The sequence below is a fragment of the Nyctibius grandis genome, chromosome Z (assembly GCF_013368605.1).
Source record: "Nyctibius grandis isolate bNycGra1 chromosome Z, bNycGra1.pri, whole genome shotgun sequence".
In the NCBI taxonomy this organism is placed as follows: Eukaryota; Metazoa; Chordata; class Aves; order Nyctibiiformes; family Nyctibiidae; genus Nyctibius; species Nyctibius grandis.
This window is the reverse complement of record NC_090695.1, coordinates 30680317-30698537: the sequence shown is the minus strand read 5'-3', so window position 1 is coordinate 30698537 and position 18221 is coordinate 30680317.

Below are 18221 nucleotides of genomic sequence, written 5' to 3'. Positions count from 1 at the left end.
TTCAGAAGAATTTGGATTATTTTCTCCCCTTTGTCAAAAACTTCTGCTGCTGTATCACCCCACACAATGATATCATCAATGTATTGCAAATGTTCTGGAGCTCCACCCTGTGCAGCCTGGATCAGTCCATGGCAAATAGTAGGACTGTGTTTCCACCCCTGGGGCAGTCGATTCCAGGTGTACTGGGTACCCCTCCAGGTAAAAGCAAAATGTGGCCTGCACTTTGGTGCCAAGGGAATAGAGAAAAACGCATTAGCAGTGTCTATGGTGGCGTACCACTTGGCTACCTTTGACTCCAGTTCGTATTGAAGTTCTAGCATGTCTGGCACGGCAGCACTCAGCGGTGGCGTAACTTCATTTAGGCCACGATAGTCCACAGTTAATCTCCATTCTCCATTAGACTTTTGCACTGGCCATATAGGACTATTAAAGGGTGAGCGAGTCTTGCTAATCACTCCTTGATTTTCTAATTGTCTAATCAGTTTATGAATGGGGATCAGGGAGTCTCGATTGGTGCGATATTGTCATTGGTGCATCGTGGTAGTAGCAACTGGCACCTGTTGTTCAACCTTCAGCAACCCCACAACAGAAGGATCCTCTGAGAGGCCAGGTAAAGTAGACAGCTGTTTAATGTCCTCAGTCTCTACAACTGCTATACCAAAGGCCCTTTTGGGTCCTTAAAATACCCTCTCTTAAGGTAGTCTATGCCAAGGATGCACAGAGCATCTGGGCCAGTCACAGTGGGGTGCTTTTTCCATTCATTTTTAGTTAGGCTCACTTCGGCCTCCAATACAGATAACACTTGAGATCCCCCTGTTACTCCCACAATACTGACAGATTCTGTCCCTTTATGATCCGATGGCATTAGGGTGCACTGTGCACCAGTGTCTACCAGGGCTCGATACCTTTTTGGTTTTAATGTGCCAGGCCATCGAATCCACACAGTCCAATAAACTCGGTAGTCCTTCTCCTCCTCCTGACTGGAGGCAGGGCCCCCTAATTAAAGAATGGATTCGTGCTGCTCACGGGGATTGGACCTTCATTTCCCCTGCTCACATTTGGGAAATAGGGATCTGAGGCCCATCTACTGTGACTGGAGTCCTGCTCACTGGTAACTGGAGCAGCCATCCTCCTAGGAAAATTCTCTCTGGTATTTCTTTTAGCTTGCAACTCACGTACTTGTGCCTGTAGGGTACTGGTAGGTTGCCCATGCCATCTGCTCATGTCCTCCCCATAATCACGCAGGGTAAACCACAGGATACCTTGTGACGTGTTCCGTTTCCTTTGAGCCGGTCCCGTAGGAGTGAGCTTTCTCCTAACAGCTGCAACGCGGGCCTCTGTAGGTAGTCAAGTTTATTCTCTATCCTGGACAGTTTGTCTGACAGTTGTTTAAATGAGTCCTGGTTTTCCTTAGTCAGTTTTTCTACAGCCGAGATGCAGGCCTGCAGTGGGGAAGAAATACTATCTTCATACTGTCGCATACAGTTAGCCATTTTACCCACACTACGTTGTGCCATATCATCTTCTCCCCATACTAATATTGACAATGTATGGGTATGTGTCAGTGGAGCACTCTTCACAACCTTCCGGAACATGGATCGGTTGCATTCCACTTCATCAGGATTTACAGGATCTACAATGTCCCGTGGGTGTCTATAAATGATCTCTTGCACAGCTAGTTCTCTAAGGTCATTAATACCTTTTTCTATAGTGATCCATTTGCTTAGATGGCTCATAACATCATCTTTATAGGGATACCTGCTCTTTACAGCTGACAAGAGTCGCCTCCAGAGACTGATAGTGTTTGACCTTCTTGCAAGCACCTTATCAATACCACCGTCTCTGGACAGGGATCCCAACTGTCTGGCTTCTCTACCATCCAATTCTATGCTATCCGCCCCATTATCCCAGCATCGGAGCAACCAGGTAATAATTGGCTCACTGTCATAACGGCTGAAGTCTCTCCTTACATTTCACAGGTCCTTCAGGGATAAGGAGTGGTAGATTATCTCTATGTCAGAGTCCTCCTCCTGCGATAGTTCTGCTTTAGAAGGACATTTCTTGTGTGATGGGTCTGCTTTAAAAAGACAATCAAGGAAACCCTCATCTGTGTTGGGCCCTGACTCTGCCTGAGAAGGGCCCTCATCTGGGTCATGTGATGGCTCTGCCTTAGAAGGCTCTGAGTCATCATCCCTCTCTTCACGAGCTGATTTCTTTTGGTGTTTCTTCCTGATTACAGGGGCGGTTGGTACAGATCAGGTAAATGCTGCGATTTGAGTGGATTTAGTGGCTGTAGTGGCAGCATAACACCTACAGCTGTCCCTGCACCGACATCTATTCTTATACCACATCAGAAACTGAAACATATTCAGGACACACGAAAATAAAAGCATGCCCCATCCGAATTTCGCAGAATCTAGTGGAATCAGCTTGGCAAAAAAGGGGAAGGTACTAACACAATCAGCTAAAGGACGCCCGGAGTGCGCAGATGAAGTCGCTGCTACCGATTCGCAATCAAAGCTGCCCATCGTTGTATCATAGAGATAAGAGATTGGAATAATAACTGCCCAGTTTATCACGACATAAATCAGTATCAAAACCCATAACAAAACGATACATTTTGACCAGCGCTCACTGCTAAACCACATGTAAACACTGACAAACAGCGCATATGGCAAGTAAGGTATTATTACACTTAACTCTGAAAAAAGCTCTATAAAGAGACGAGATAGCACAGCGTTCAAAAATGACATTACCATCTTAGCTATCTGTTTTAATTTCCAACCCCTCATAAATCTCAAAGGAAGAAATCTGATACTATCTCAGCTGAGCTCTCCCGGTCTCCTCCCACCGGAGCTGGGATTCGACTTATCAGAGCAACCTGTTGGAGCTTATCTGGAGCCTCATGTTGGGCGCCAATAAATCTGTCACGGTTTAAAGCTGGGCTGGCTATTAAACCTGTGGCAGATGCTCTCTGTTAGCCCTCCCCCTCCCCCTGAAGGGAAGGGGAAAAGGGGGAGAGACTTCTGGGTTGGAAAGTTAAAACAGCTTTAATAAACTATAATACTGAAAAAGAGTTAATAATAATATTGAAATAATCAGATATATATATAAATATATACAAATATATACAAAACCAAGATAGAGCTCCCCCCATGTCGGCCATCTCACCACCGGCACTGCAGGGCAGGCTCCGGGAAGGCCCAGGCTGGGCCTAGCGACGGTCGAGAGCTGGATTCAGGATGCACGGATCGGGATCGAGGGCAGCAGGAAAACGGACAGAGTCCTCTTCGGACACCGGCCATAGCAGAAAGAGAGCGAGACCCTCGTGATCCCCCCGCTTTATACTGAGAATGACGTGTATGGGATGGAATACCTTCGTTGGTCAATTTTTGGTCACCTGCCTTGTCCGCTCCCCCCCTGCAGGTGCGACCCCCCTTCGGCTCTTCACTCGTAAGCAGTGAGGAATTTAGCAGTGACCTTGGTTTCTCTAAGACTAAGTACAGCAAGAGCCTTTCTGCATAACATCCCTGCCAGTGCCTCAGTGATAACTACAAACTTCGAGCGTTATCAGTCCTAGAAGCAGACACTGTCTGCAAAACATGCAGTTAGTTTCAGAAAGTGCAGTTACTTAGAAGAGACTTGGCTGAAAGTAAAAATCACTGAAAGGAAAATTGGCCTGGTTTAGGCCAAACCAGAAAACTGATTAACTCCCTCTAGACAGGCATACCACTTCCATATGGTGGCCTTTGGGCCACTCCTTCAGGAAGGGGGTGACCCCTTAAGGATTAAATTTAGCAGAGGAAAAGGGCCTTGTACTGTGATATCTTGCAAAGTATGTAACCTCTCCGCTTCCTTAACTGTCTTGGTAAATGAGAGGAGTCCCTTCTCTCACTCTGAGTACCGTTGTTCAGTTTTCTTAAATGAGGCAGAAGAGAATAATAAAGGTCTAGCTGGCCCTCTTGGTCCCTTTTGGAATACACTGCAATAGGAGGCACGTTCTGTAAACCCCCATTCTACCCTCAATGAGTCTTGTGGGCGTAGTGGGCCTAGCCTCTGTTAGGTCTTAAGTTTATCCTCTAGGGTATTAAGGGCCTCCATATGTTGTGGAGTCCAGTCCCATTCCGTTCTTTCAGAGCAAGTCATACAAAGGGCAGGCGATTAGAGACCCTGGTATATGCTTTCTGCAATAGCCCAATGTACTTAGCAGCTGCTGTAATTCTATTTTATTGCCTGGATTTTGCCACTTGATCTTTTGTTTTCCTCTCTAGCAATGCCACTAGTTTCCAGATATGGTCGATGGATTGCCCATGCAACATCACTTGGGGTGCTCCTAGCACTAACACTTTTTGCCAAAGATCATTTCTTCCTGAATCACAAGTTTGACCTGGTCTATCTCGGGAAGGTTCAGGCTCCCTGCAGGGAGGCTGGCTGGGGTGAGGGTTTTGACTAGCTTGTCAAACCCTCCTATTCCCATCTGTGCCACCACCCCAATCAGTCCATCCCATCTTGTGCCCATGAGTGACTATATCATGTAACATTTCTGCCCAAGTCAATACATGCGCAGGTGGATTCTGAGCGTTTTACTGATGCACTCGATGGCCTTCTGAATCCTCTCTCTAAGGGGTTGAACATGTATTTTCAAAGTGTCTGGTGGTCTCTTAATAAGAGGTCTAAGATGGCTGGGGTCTACTGGTGCCTCCATTGGTACCCCTTGCTGCCTTCTTTCATACATTGCCTGAACACAAGCAGCCTTCTGTGCTCCTTCTGCTAACTGCAACAATCCTTTTACACAGATAGTAATAGGTTCTCCTCACTCCCTGGGGTCCACACCCCCAGCCCAGTAAGCCATTCAGGACATTATTGACTGGTTGCTTGCCGGCCCATCACTCAAAAACATTCCTGGGCCCCAAAATCCCCTGGCTTCATCATCACTCAGTGATATTCAATTGCCCCCAGTTAAAGAAACTCTCCACAGGTATTCAGTTTCTGTTTCACCCAGCTTGTGCAAAAACTTGGGCTGGAAATTGCTGAGCTCAAGTCCCATCCATGGTGTCATACGGACAGCGGTTCAGGGGTTACCACCTTGCAGACCCATGACCCTTTCTGTTTTAATGAGGGGTTGCACATCTTTTCCTTCCAATTCCTTCAGTTCTTCAAAGCTGTTTTCATCAGGGTCTCCCCAGATGTCCCCATCTTCAGGATCTGTGCCCGCAGTTTCTGGATTTGGACAACACTGGTTAGCTTGTGCTAGCATGTCTCATTTTTTTTGTTCTAATGGACGCATCCACTCTCTTTCTTTTTTCAATTCTCCTTTTAAACAACCTGTTTCTACTTGCATTTTCAAATTAGATTTGGCCAACATGTTCGAATCAGCATTTTGGTTTTCTGCTTGAAATAAACAGGCACCTAGGATAGCACATGTAGTTCCTTTGCCTTTACCATTTTGACTATTTCCACGGCATTGTACAATTCTCTGTATGACTGCTGCTGGATCAGACCGCTTCTCCTTTGCCCATTTTATACCTGAAGGAGAAGGGCTACAGCCGTGCCTTCGTAATAATTCCTCCATTGACATCATCCAGACAGCTATGCCAATTTAGTGTTGCAGAGGCTTGGAAAGTAAGGACACAAAAAGTATCAGCGGCCACTACAGTCCTAAAGCCCTGGTCTTTGTCACGGCGGATGCACCTGCCACAATGTCCTAGTCCTGGCTGTTACAGTTAATGTGCTTTCAAACTGATCTGGATCAGGTGTGGACATAAACACTCCCTTCAGCTGAATTACACAGAGTACATGGCTCAGAGTTTATGCTAGCTGTGGGATAACGTGCAAAAGTGAAATCTGTTGGAGCAAAACTAACCTATGAGAAATGCCTGAATGATCTTGACACCTTGTCATGGGGACGTGGCATGCTGGGTATGGTAGTAGGAGTTTGAAAGCTGGTTTTGTTATGTCCTTGAACAGTGGTCCTGGATGTGTAACTATCAACTGAACATGTTGAAGATGAAGGCTGAAGTCTTGAAATAGTCAGAATTTTTACAGGAGATTTTTGTAACACTTTATACAGAATTGTACAGCAGGAGGTTATACAGAAATACGATTGTGGTACTTCCTATTATCTATGAATATATAGCTCCAAGGATATAATTTGTTTTCTATCATCTCAAGTTGTCTAATGCATTACAGTTTTTAATATCATGTAAATGGAGATACTTGTAATCATCTTGGGATGCACTTCCATTGAAATGTAAGACAAGCATGTTTAGGGTATCATGAATAGCTAACATGCATTGTAAACAAGTTAATATTTTACATAAATAGCTGAAAGTATAACTAAATGTATTGTGGAAGTGTTAGAGGGAGAAAGAAGTTGACTCCCTATTTCATTGGAGTAATTTAAGAGCACTGAATACTATTTTAAAGCTCACCTAAGCATGGGGCTTTTGGACTGGAGCTTTTGGATTTCTGGTTTTGTAACAGGTGTTGCATTTATGGTTTTATCTTTCCAGAGTGTAAGGTCTCCCACTTAATCCCCCCTCCCCTCCTCCCACAGACAGACCCTTGTTGTTCCCCTTCAAATGCTACTTGTTATTTTAGTTTATGAAGACAATTAACCCTTAGGAGGCTGTTTTAGGGATTTGTAAACAGTGTAGGATTAGAACAATGTATATATATATGTAGGGACATTGGTCTATGACATGTTTTGAGTGGCAGTTTTTATATTAATTTGTAATAAAAACTTTAATTGTCACCTGGTGTGATTCCATTGTGCTCCATTAAGCCCACACCTCTGTAGTTTTACTGACTGGGACAACAATCACCATGTGTTTGCATACCAAAGCTTTAGGGAAGTACTTAATTAAGTACTGGATGATAAGTAGTGTATTTTCCCTGAAAATCATCTTCAAAACTCTCTTGAGTAACAATGCTAGATATAGATAAATTGTTCCCCTGGTCCCATCCCTCCATAGCTGTAAAATGTCGTAGCAGTGTCCTTGTGCAACTATTCAAGATCGGCACAGACCTGGGGTGCAGCTGCCTTGGACTGCACCTGTGGGTGGTTGTGAGGTGGGATGTCTCTGTGCAAGGAACAGTGTCTCTGTATGTGTGTGCTTGTGGTTTTGGGAAGTTTGCTTGTTTTGAGGATTAAACATGCTAAGTGAGTTGGAACTGAAAAACAGGTGTCTAAACCTTGGTGACAGAACATGTTAGCTGAACTGCTGTGGAGGAAGAGCTGTCTTACGTGCTGTAGTGGTGCAGATGTGAACTTAGCTGCAGTTGGAGTGTCTTTACTCAGTAAGGGTTAATAGTATGTGTGACTCCTTGCAAGATGAGAAGTTTAAAAAAAGCCTATCCAAGGAAATGAGACAAACCAGACTGTAGATGTCTATCCTTTTACTGCAGTCTATAAAATACTTCGATGTGACTTTCATGTGCACCACCATCCTGGCTTACGTAGTGCTACTGCTTAGCTCCCATGGGCATCTGCTGCATTGCCCAGTTCAAACTAGTACCAGCTTACCTTTACTTAAACACTTACTGTTGTGTTTCTGTAACTGGCATGCCTGGTGTATCTTAACATGCCTGGGGCTTTATTTCCCTGCATTCACATGAACTGTTGTTTGAACAAAGGGGATTTAAATTGGGAAGGCAGTGCAGGGTGACATATCTATTGCAAGATGCATGCTTTCATTCCAGGGTGCTGTAACCAAAATATTGCTTGTGCATTTCACCTTGAAAGCAAAAAATGACTTAGCCTTTCATATTTGTGATTGTTGGTAATTTCATTATTGTTTAGCAGCATGGCTTTAGCAGGCATCAGCAGTTTTAAGAATGTGATATATTGCCCAACATATACTATGACTAATTGGTGCCTTTCATTTCTCTTCTTGTAGGATGACTCTCAGGTTCCTGAATGTGCTGTCAAATGCTGAAGCATAGAACTAGCTGAATCCTCTGCATTGTTTCTGATGTTTAAAAAGGCCTAAAGGAAAGTAGAGGACTGCAACTTCTGTTACTATGTTTTAAGGTAAGGTGTGACTTCTTTTGCAGGGGGCAGAGGGAAGAGAGAGATGTGGTCCCACAGGCTGTCCCAGCCCCAACTCTTGCTCTGCAATTAACCATACTAACATGAAGTCTTAGGGTAGACCTGACTATCAGTATTTTTTAGTTATGAGTAAATTCACTGACTTCAGTAACGTAAAAATTGATGCAGTGAAGAAATGACTTGGTTTGTTTTCCTAAATCACCAACTCTAAACTCTGAAGTGCTTGTATACCTTTCCATTAGAATGCCTTAGTCATTCATCTATATATTAGTAATGTTTTAGTAGTAAAGAGATTTAGTCTTCAGTCTCTATCAGATATCAGGCTGAGACAAGTTCTTCACCAGGAAAAATATGGGTAAGAGAAACTGAGGACTGCAGAAGCTAAATGCAAGTGTAGCTAGAGAAGTGACCATTCTGCTTTGACTACAGCTGCTGCTGCTGTTGTTTTCATTAGTTAATTACCCATATTTTGTACCCATCTGTTGGATTCATAGCTGGATTATCCACTGCACTGTAGTGCTGCTGCTGCTTTCTGTCTCCAAGTTGTCTGTCTCATCAGCCACAGACTAGACCAACAGAGTATGTTTGTGTGATGCCCAGTGCACAGCACAGCCTCCACTCGCTGCGGAGTCGTTTTGGTGACCAGGAGCTGGGTGTAAGTGCCCCATCGGGACAGGACTGACCAGAAATGTTAAGAGCAACACCAAAGGGAGGGCCTGAATTAAATCTGTAATAAAACAAATCAGATGGGTAATGCCTGTGTGAAGGCTCTCTTTGCTACTGACTCCTGGATTCCCTCAGATTTGACAACTGCTCTTTGAAGTGGAAGCTGGCTACTGTTTTTATTTACTTTAGGTGGCTGTCACTGCCCACCTTATGTGCACTGCAATTTCCTGCAGGTTCAGATGAGATTAAGACACACCTAAAACTGAACTCATCTCTTGAGCAAAGATTTAATCACTTGGCCATTCCCACTATTTAGGATAGCTCACTGCAGATTAACTCTTGTCTCGTGCTGCTTTTGCTGCTGTAATCGGAGTGAAACCAAGCAATGGGGGGGACAGCTTGTTTGGATTTTGAGTGTGCAGTAGATCTTGTGCTTACAGATGTGGCCTTGAATTGCTGACAGCTGTTGGGACAGGTCGAGGGCTACTGAATCTAGTGATCCCAAAGATGCAGGGGAACCAGCTGTTTTTCCCAAACTGCGAAACGCAGTAAGTGTGGAAGAGCAGATCCCCTGCCTTTCTTTGTTACTTTGTGAACTCCCCATTTAGATGAGGTGTGTGCGTGTGTACATGCATGCACCCAGACTCCACTGACTCAGTACAACTTAATCTGGGATAGTTTCTGCCTGAAGGACAGAGCAAACAGATTCTGCTTTCACGGGAGTGAAGCAGCTTCACCAAAGGCTGGGGGTTGGTTGCCCTGGGACAGCAATGTAGTGAGAAGATTTAGTCAAGTCTGGGTCTTAATTTCCTGAATTTTCTGGGCTTACTGAAGCATTTAAATCAGACTTTTACTCAGTGAGTAGCTGGCTTCAGAGGTCCATGAGACAGTTGCATCTGCAAAGGGGGTCTGACTTTTGAGAAAGCACACCTATTGTAAATGAAAACTGGAAGTTTAACTGAAGTTAAACTTTGCTATTCAGTAGTATACACCTTAACTAGAAAATCAGAGATGTCGACAAATCCAAATACCACTGATCAGAGTTGTGTGGGCTTTTTTTTTCTCTCCACACCTGCACAATAAAAGCAGTCTTTTTTTTTTCGTTTGGCCAGATATTTCCACTTGACCAAATTACAACAGATGTGGCGTAAATCCTGCCTCTTGCATCCTTCCTGCTCTTAGTTGTGGTTGTGCTTAAATATGCCACAAAGCCATCAAGCTGCCCAGCCATGCTGTGCTACATCCTCCACTTTCCCACATTGTACCAAAAGTAGTTTTTCTAGGCAGGGACATCATCTTGTCACACCAGTTACCAGAGAGGCCTGGAAGGTCTGCCTGGAGTGGTGCTCTGGTTATAAAAAGGCTCTCACAAACCTCATACTTGCCAATATTTTTTAGAGGGAAGCTGGGCAGCGCGACTGTAAAAGAAACAGCAGTAGAAGTCTGCAACGTGACCCAAACCCACCTCCTGGTGGTGCTGCCATCCACGTTGTGGCTGGTCACACCTTGACTCCACACCTGAAGGCAAGCTAGTGAGGACCCAGGTGGAGGACCCAAGTGGCACATTGGCCACCACCAGAGCAGAGCCTGGGTAAAACTGTTGAGTGTGTGGACCAGGCAGCTGCATCCTTTTGCTGCTGGCAACCAGCTCGTTTGCTCTGAGTTCATTGATCTTTTCTTGTGACTCAGGCAGTCAAGTGCTGGGACTGCTGTAGTAGGAAGAGGTGGGACTGATGGAAAGCAGCCAACTTGTGGCATACCATCGCTTGGTTAATTTGGCCTGCGGAGACACCCCACCTGTCATTTGTTTACTGGTCCCATAAATGTTGTTAAGGCGATTTCAGTACAATGACTAGTTCTTTATCTTGAAAGCCTTGTGTGTGCTTTTCTGATTTATGAATCTTGTGAAGGATTAAAAAACAAATCTATTAATCTTTGGAGCTACCCAAATGTAAAGAAAAAGCTGTCAAAACCATCTTTGGTTTTTAGCTCTTTTGCTGTCACAACATGACCTGTTCAGCATCTCTTCAGGATTTTCTGAGACTGATGATAAATTTCAAGTACAGAAAATAAATTATCTTGCTTCATGTTTTCATCTTAACAAATTCAGGGGTTTGAGTAGTTGCATTTATATATTTTTTTTTTCCCTTTTTGCTGTTTCTCTACATGTAAGGCACAAGAGTAACTAATCTCTCCTTCTGCCAAATGTACTTCTACTTTTTCAAAGAAGATGCTTTGTCCACTAGGAACTGTGGCTCAGCATGCTAATAAAACTCACTTCATGCCTTTAAAATGTTTATTCACAGTAGCCTGGCTGGCTTACAGTAGCTGTGTGGATGGACTGTCCTTGAATTTTGTAGACTTAATTTAGTACTACACAATACCCAGTGACGGAAAACAGCTATAAATTGTCTGTGTGCAGCCATGCATTATTGATAAAGGGTAGAATAAGCTCCACAATTTCTTTATTTGATGTTGTTAGAGCAACAGCTGGCTGATTTGTTAAGACTTTTTTTTCCCCTATCGGCAGTAAAATATCTCTTCATTTTGAACTCTGAATTTCCTCCTGAATTTTGATTTGCGTGGGGGTGAAAGCTTGGGTTTTCTCCAGTGCTACTACATCTAATGGAAATGTTTCCACGGAGTAGAAACAAACTTCTTTTCTAGGAGAGCTAAGCAAACAGTAAGTTTGACTGTATGCAGAAGACAGGACTTTTTTAATTGTCACAAATATTTAGAAATGGAAAATGGAGCATAAAATGTCATTGTACATTAAAAAAAAAATCCTTTAATATACGTGATTTGGCACATACTTAGAGAAAATGCTTTACAGTGAGTTAGGTGTGTTTCGTAATTTCAGTGTTCCTTCAAAGTTTATGAAAAATCTCAACAGTCTTAAATTTGTCAAGCTTTTTTTTTCCTGTTGACACTTATGATGAGAGTCTACTCAATATAATTTGCATATAAAACTGTGCTGTAAACTGAACAGTTCTTTCCCTATAGTTGAACAAAGGTACAATTAGCTGCTCAACACACTGAAAATTAATAAATAAATAAGTAAAAAAAAAAACTTGCCAGCAAAACTATCAAAGACTTAGTCTTCCCAACAAATGTCCAACACTGAAGCTTCTTTTTAAGCTATAATTTCTGGAATGGTAGCTTTCCACAGATTGTTATTCTAATACGGCAGAGGGAATGTACCATGTGTGGCGAACAAGTATTGCATTTGAGTATGGAATTGTTTCTTTTCCTTTTTTATGTGTGTGCATGCTTATCCTTCGGTAGAAGCATTCCAGACCTCTACAGATTTTTATCTTTTTTCTTTGTAAAAGTGTTAGGGTATTGAAAAGTATGAATATAGTTGATCTTCATGAGCTATACTCATGTTTATAATGGTTTTCTCTATTCCATAGAGAATTGCTGTGTATTAATTTAGCTTTCCATATATTTACAGCCTTTTAGGGTAAGAAATCATTAAGTAATGAAGTAATTAAACTGGTTGTGTGGTTTCAATCAGGAGGCAGGAAAAACTAACAGGGAAAGGACTAGCATGACTGACAGAGGAGGCTTGCTGGAGATTTACATTGAGAATAACTCATTCTTCAAAAATTTTTCATTTTCTGATGGAAATTGTGGGGTAAATCAAATACAGTGGCTATGAATGATTAAAATGAAGAAGTTATGAATTCTTACTGACTTTGTAAATCTCTAACTCCTTCACTGCTAGTATAAAATCATTTATCTTAAAGGGGTCTTGAGGCTGTGAGGATTTAAATGAAAGCTTCAGCATCTTGCAGCAGACTATTTTGATATCTAAGATCATTAATTTTGTGGCTTGCTTGATGCATAGAAAGCTGTTGTGAAAGGGGAACAGGAGGTTTTCCATAGGTCATCTGATAGGTCTGCGATAATTCATTTGATTGAATTACCAAATTTTCCGGTATTTTAAATGTTTATGCAATTCAGGAGTAATACAGGCAATGAAAAATTCTGTGCTGGTTGAAGAGGATACCTTTGATTTGATCTTATAGAAAATAAAAACAATTAGACATTGACTTGCCTGTGACTTTGTTTTTGAAGCAAGTGTGCAGCTGTTTGTGTTTTCATACAGAAGGACAGAGTTCAGCCATATTACTACGATTCTGGCTTTGTTACAACCTTCTATTCAGATGGTCTTGGAGTATGAGTGTGTGTGTATAATTTTGTCTGAAACAAGTATACTTTGACAGTGGAATGCAGTTCTGAAAATTCCTTGTTCCTGGTGTTGGTTTAAAACAGCATCTTCCACTGGCATTGTTAGTGGCTACTGTAATGAGAAACTGTAAGGTAAGGAAACACTACAAAGTACAGTGAGGACGAATTCTCCTTCTATCCCTCTGGGCGCACTCTGCAGGCATGGATGAAGTTACTCTGACCTCCTCACTTACCCCCCCGGAAGTCAATCAGGAGTAGTCCAACAAACACAAAAGAGCTTTAATGCAATTTGACACTTCTTAATTTCTTCATGCTAACAAAATATGTGCGAGTCCAGAAGGGTCAAGTGACTTTCAGAAAGCTACCTACATTAGAAATATACTATACAGGTCACGTGAGTGTTGCTTGCTACTATCCTAAATTCTTTACCCTTGGGATGGCAATGGTGGAGGAGGCCTCGGGAGTGGGATGGATGAGATGGTAAGAGACCACTTTGACGTGGCTGATATCTGCAGGCCGTGCTCAAAATACAGGGACAGCTGCAGCAAAATCTTTTTCCTATCCCCTGTAAGTATGGCTTTTAAAAATATGAGGAAAAGAAATGGAACAAAATTAGTGTTTGATTGTAATCCCATACAGCCAGTGCAAGTGTTGCAGGAATGGCATCATGCAAAGGACTTGAAAGTAGTTGATTTGAGAAAAAAAAATAAAAATTTTAGTTTCCCCAAGGGAAAACATGGAGAGACTTTCCTTAGCAGTCAGTATAAATGCAAAGCGGTAGGGGAGCAGTGAGGCAAGTGGGCTTGGCTTGTGAAAAAAAGTTATCTGGCAGCCTTCCATTACTTTTCAGTTCCTTTTCAACTGCATCAAAATATATGACATTAAACTTTTTTTTTCCCAGTACAGGAATTCAGGTGTGTGTGGGAGGGACACCCCTCAATTATTTTTGAAAGGTACTGCCTAAAATACTCTCTTTTTGAAAACATGGGGCAGAAGGGTAAAATGTGTGTGGTCGCATCCATCCCCACCCAGGTGTAACTCCAAGTGCTTTGTCTATGACAAGTTGTAGCATGCCCTACTATAAGGGAAAGAAAACTCTTCTTTCTGTTCTCCCTTCTCGTGGTACAAAAAAGGTGTATAAAACAAATTTCAGCAGCCTCTTCCAGGTTTGATCAGTGCTGCAAAACCTGTCTTGGTTATAGTGCAGATGTCTTGTGCTTGGATTACCTCACCATTGAAATCTGCAGCCTGTCACGACACAGCCAGGCGAAGCCTTGGGTGGGATTAGTGCTTATTGCAGAACCTAGTTCAGCCCGCCTGCAGTACCAACACCGATTCTGCCAGCTAGGCTGCAGGACATGCTCATCCTGTGCAACACAGGTACATCATCATGGATAAAATCTTTTTTCTTCTCCTTTTTGTTCTTACACTATATTGCCCACCACTAATTTGAAAGAGATGAGGAGGATGGTTACTTACATGTTGATTTTAGCAAATTACCATTAATAATAACAATGTTACCTGCTCTGAGGGGTTCTGCAGTGACAGAAACTGATTCTTAATGAGACTATTTAATGGATTCACTAGATACTCAGCCCAAACTAACTTTCAGCTGTAAAAGTAATGAATTTTCTACAAAACTTGCTTTAAGTAGAGCTATGTCCTTGTTTGATGTTTGTAACCATGATAACTAATCATGTTTTCTCCTTCTAGAGGCCTCTATTGATTATCTTTCCATAATGAAGTTGGTGAGTCCTTTCTTTTTAACCATCTTCTCCCAACAACCATTTTGGCTGGCAACTCTCCTGCAGTTTCCATGAAATGTGGTGTGCCAAGGTGCATTACCCATCTGCTATATATAGCACATATAGCCTCAGGGTGCTTTCCTGTTCTCCTCCTCCTCCTCTTCCACCTTTCCTCCTCCCTTCCATGCTGCCCTTAATGAGGGTGCTCTGGAATGGCTGCACAGATTTTCCCAGTATGCACCAGTGCAAACATGGCTAAGCTGTATGCAGTATAAACAAACGTGGTTAGAAATGGCAGAAGAATTGCTGGGTAGGTAGAAGCTGATCTATGTTGTTTGGAGAAAATGGTTGTGACTCCAACTAATTACAAAATAATTGAACGAGCAGTTACGTGTTGCCTCACTGCAAGCTTTAAGTATCTGAAACATGATCTGTTTCTTAGTGCTGAAGTTTGCTTTGGAATGGAAAATAAAAATAAGGTTTGGATCTAGCATGATCCTAAGCTGGTTTTCAAGGTTGCTCACCCTTCCTCTTTCTCATTTAATGCAGGATATTCTTGTGCCATCCTGTGGCACAAGAAAAATACAGAATTTTGGTTATATTGTTTTGTTTGTATTGTTTTATTTATTTTGTGCTAGATAAATTGTATTCCTGAAAGCTTTCTGTAGCGTGCCTATAGGAAAGGCAATACTGGAAGGTGAGGTTAAAAAATACAGAATAAGCTGGATAACTTCTTTTTAAGGGGCATCACGAACGGTAGGGCTTGATGTGTCTTAAACCCAAGAAATTACCCCTGCCAATAGTTCTGACGTAAGTACAACTTTTAAGGAGTCACCACCTTGACATGGAGCCTGTGGTTGTGAAAGCCTTTCACAGCCTTTGGAGTGAAATCACAAGTGATTTCAGCATGTTCTGTTCCAGCTTTCTCTGCTTTCTTTGCCTTGGCCTTCAGTGTTTTGACATCTTTTGCTGCCTTGCTTCCACACAGCGGCAGCTGATGAGGGACCGCAGCTGCCTCCGTAGAGATGCATCAGCAAGGATAAGTTATCTTCCCTGATACAGAAGGATGCAAGGGAGAAGATGCATACTGTTGCTTCCCAAAGATGAGCATGAAGGTTCAGATGCTAACAATGTCACAGGCATGTGAGACAGATTTAGATACAGGCGTTATCCGGAGTTGTTATAGCTGTTATAGCTAGATACAGTTGTTATGCAGGAGTTGTTATAGCTGAACGTAGCTGTCAGTCCTCGAGATGTCAAAGGAAAATTTGTCATTGACTTTGCTGAAAGGCTAACAGCTACTGTGCTTGAAATATTCCTCAAAAACCTCAAAGTTAATTCTCTGAGAGGTGAAAAGGTAAAGTTGCATTTTTAATTTTCTGAACCAATTTTTAAACTTCAGAATAACTTTTAAAGCATCAAAGGAAAATCGCAAAGGGTAAAAGAGTTCCTGTGCCAAATTTGAAAGGATGGCAAGACATCTCATTTCAAATGTGTCCTCAGGGAAGGATGGATTATTGCTTGTTCTGGCCAAATTAAAAATTGTAGGAAAGAAGGCAAGTTTTTTCTGCCAGGTTACCCCTCATTTGTGAGTGTCATCCCAAACTTGTTTCTCTGTCACATCACTTCAAGTTGACGGCTCCCTTCATTTTGCTCCAAATTCTATATTATAAAAACTAAGTACCGACTTCCCTCTGCTTTAAAAGGAAAAAAAGAAAAAGCATATTTCAGCAGGATTCTTGATGTTTAAAAAAAGAAACGGAGAAGCCAGGAGACTGCCCTTTAAAGTCACAGTAATTGATAGGATTTCTGTTCAGGGGGGAGTTTGGCTTGTTTAGTGTAACTTTGCAACAGAAATATCATCTCATTATGTTATATGTCTATATTTTTTTAACTTTTAGCTGTGCATTTTAAGGTGCCTGTAAAATTCCTTTTAGTCATGGCTGAGGTCACACTAAGCGGGTAAGCATAGATTTAAATGCATGATAGTGTGGCTTGGTTGATGTTGGTTAACTGGACTTGGCTTTTAACTCAAAATGCACAGGAATAAGAATTAGTAATTTATGTAAATCCTAAATCTCCTTTTGGACAGCATGAGCAATTTTTCTTTATGTTAAAAAGAAAGGGGGGTTACTGAGGCATTGTGTCCCTGCTAGGTATTTGAAACAAATTACGATCTGTCGGTGGTCATTGACTAGTTGTTTGGACTGTGTTGGAAATAGGTTTTCTCTTTAGACACCTAGGAAAAAAAGTGCTCAGAAGTTCAAGTAATTTTGAAGGCAAAGGAGTCTTACAAACACAAAGAGAACTTGGGGATGTGCATGGGCAATGGACCGTTGTCTGAAAGAGCTGAGAGAGGGAAAGGAGCTTTCTCCTGATGTTTCACTCTGCAGCCTTGAGCATCTCTTCTATATCAGGTTTGCCACTCAGAGGAAGAGTAACTCATGCTAGCCCAGCATTAACTGCAGTGCTAACCTGCCTACACAGCATTTTTTGAACATGTAATGCTGACTTAAATATTAATTATGGGTATTTTTTTTAATTTTGAGATTGCTAATGTATTGAGCAACAAAAGCTCTAAAGCCCAGAGTTTGAAAGGAATATCATAAGCATTATTTCAGCTGTAAAGAGCTTCAGAAGCTGACTCTCATTCTTCCTCTTGTGTAGATGATTAAGGGTTGCCTAATATAGTACTACAAAATCTTTCATTTTCGGGTAGAGCACTTCTGAAAAGGCTCTCTGGGAGTGATGGTACAGATAATTCATTTAAGTCAGATATGAGCTGACGACAGCAGCTGTTACCCAGAGAACTCTGAACTGTGAACCTACATCTCCAGAAGCATATACTCTTTGTATAGGAGTAATGAATATACAGGCAGGACCACATAAAAAGACAACGTGAGAGCCTGTAAAAAGAGAAGACAGGTGTGAAAAGAAGGTATGTGGGAGATAACAGGACTTCGGAGAAGATGGCAAGCCACAACACTGTTCCACTTGTGAATGCTTTTTTGATGCAGGGTAAGGCTTGTGATGGTGTATGGATCATTGTGGAGAACCAGTCTTGTGGGAAGCATGGGGATAGTTTTCTGTTTTTTCTTGCAGACTTTGAAATAAAAGATTGAACACACTGAATATCTCAGCAGCAACTAGCTTGTAAAAATGCTGAGAAGAAAGAGACTAAGGGTCTGAAAGTTAAAAATCTATGTAGTGTTTTAATCTCAATAAACACGAAATAGGTCTCATAGTCCATTAATCTCCCACTCCAGTAACTTTTGGGGAAAAAAACAAAGTCAAAAGTAGTTCCCAGTGGTGCAGTATAACTCTGTGCCTAGGGGTGACTTCCCCACTTCCCCCCATGTTTCTGGTAAAGTTCATTTAATAATGGGGTTTTCCCCTGCCTCTTGCTCTGTGGAACACTTCTCAAAGTGGGAGAAACAGATTTATTTTTTATTGAGGAGGTACGCAGTTCACCATAAGTTTAAAAAAAAAAATATGGCGAAACAGAGATGACCTTGTCTTCCATATGAGTTACTAGCAGTGGGGAAGATACATTCTCAGATGGGGAA